Source organism: Limulus polyphemus, unplaced genomic scaffold (assembly GCF_000517525.1).
Source record: "Limulus polyphemus unplaced genomic scaffold, Limulus_polyphemus-2.1.2 Scaffold301, whole genome shotgun sequence".
In the NCBI taxonomy this organism is placed as follows: domain Eukaryota; kingdom Metazoa; phylum Arthropoda; class Merostomata; order Xiphosura; family Limulidae; genus Limulus; species Limulus polyphemus.
Window position 1 is genome coordinate 313,907 of NW_013665911.1, and position 2,030 is coordinate 315,936.

The window sequence follows — 2,030 nt, forward strand, 5'->3', positions numbered from 1 at the left end:
ATCCCTTTCTTATTCACTTTGTTGCACGGTGACTGCGGAACAATGGGAAGACCGTGGGAAGTGACAGTCTATTGAACAGCTAAGGTGGATTTGTCACCAGGTTAGGACAATAATATACCACTGACGGCCTCGGTGGTCTCTTTCAATAAAGATTTGTCGAACCGTGAGAGACAGATGCCGTCATGACTACTGTATAATATACACCCAAATGAGGTGTTTAAGAAAAGGTGTCCATTCTATACCATTTCACGATACGGATTAAAAGCCTTTTTTCCATTTATTTTCATAAATTATCAAAAACTTTTGTTTTCCAAAACAAACCTTCATTACTGAACAGAAATACGAGCTTGAAGATTTCAAACTGGAAAACCTTAATATATTCAATATATAATTTTGCGTACCTTCAATCTATCAATCAATCTATTAATGTATGACAAAGCAGGACAGAATTAGCAAACAAAAAACAAGTTTTCTTGCGTTGTTGGGCAATACATCGTGACGAGAAAGGCGTTCCCCTCTCGATCGTCCCTTTTTTAAAGATGTCGAGAGGATTCTTTATACTTTTTTCCCATATGAATGTTTTCCTTGTTATTTGTTTAAAACACTGAATACATACACAGATATATATATATATCTGAAAAATTTCAGATATCAAAATATATCATAAATGTGAAAAAAAAACATTATTATAAAGATCTTAAACATGGCGACGTTCCCCGTTTACTACAAGCTAACGTACTGTTTAGTTTCATTTATTTGTTTAAAATACTATAAGTTCATAAAACATTCCCATTTCGTTCTATTATTTCTAGACAATTTTCTGCAGTTCGTTCTATATTTCTATGAAAAAGATCCCTTCCCCCAAAAGGTATGCCAATGATACTGAAAACTAGTTTTACGATCATCAGGGCTTCTAACTAATTTTCTAATGATTTATGCATTACAAGCTAACTAGCTAGCTGTTCTCCCATGTAGTTCTATTCCTATAGTCTGTTTGTTTGGTACATTCAAGCATACTTAAACGACAGTTGTCTGCGCTCGCCGTCCCTTAGTTTGAAATGATACGGGGAAGACAGCTAGTCAACAGTACCCACAACTAACTCTCTGGTTGCTCTAGTCGAACAGTGGGATTTGATCGTCACTCGTATAACGCACCTATAGCCTAAAAGAGCGCGACAATATTTGCGGCAACGGAACACGAAACATGGATCCTCGGTTTCCAAATTTGTCACACGCATGGTCCCCCCCCCTTTAGTGGTCATTGTATTTCGTTTGGGGGGGGGGGCACATCAGGACCTTTAATCAGTATTGCAATTATGAGTGAAGAAATAAATTTAAATACTTCTTAAGGAAAATAGTAAACCTACTTTATAACGCTATTTTAATCTATGAAGTCAAAAATTAAGGTAGTTTAATGTCGAGGTACATTTTGTTTTTTAAATATTACTTGTTCTTCTGATTTTACAATTTTCTATGATCGTTGATTACTTATTATTTTCTCCTGCTGACTCCCTTTCTTATATTGATTACCCAGGCTTGTGAATTTAAACTTCATAAAAGTTTTTTGGTTATCACTTAGATTGCTGTGTTGGTGTAGCTCAAGATTTTCCAGAGCAGTTTGTTTGTTGTTAAGCGCAAACCTATATATAAAATGGGCTACCTGTGGTTTCGAAACCCGATTATAAAGCCCTCAAACGTACGATGTACCACACAGCGATCCTTTATTAGTGATGTCGTAGATCTTTATTGTAATAAATTATTGTAACAGAAGCTCACGATGGTAATAATATCAGTTTTCATTGAAATATTACACACGATTGTTTTCATGACGGGGAACATTAACTTAAGTAAACCAAGGATTACACAGGCCTGCGAATTTAAACTGCATAAAATTTATTTTGCTTGTAATAACGGATTTTTTATAATTCAGCTACGAATATTTCGAAAATAATATTCATTTTTTATCACACGAGGATTTTTTTACAAATCGGGAAGAAGAAAAAAACTCTTACTTAGATCAAATTATTATT

General features: G+C 34.5%; 1 long non-coding RNA gene across 4 annotated transcripts in view; it reads right to left on the reverse strand.

Annotated features, from left to right (window-relative positions):
* The window catches only part of LOC106457190, a 39,679-nt gene that overhangs the window by 17,699 nt on the left and 19,950 nt on the right, over positions 1 to 2,030 (reverse strand). The window lies entirely within an intron of this gene.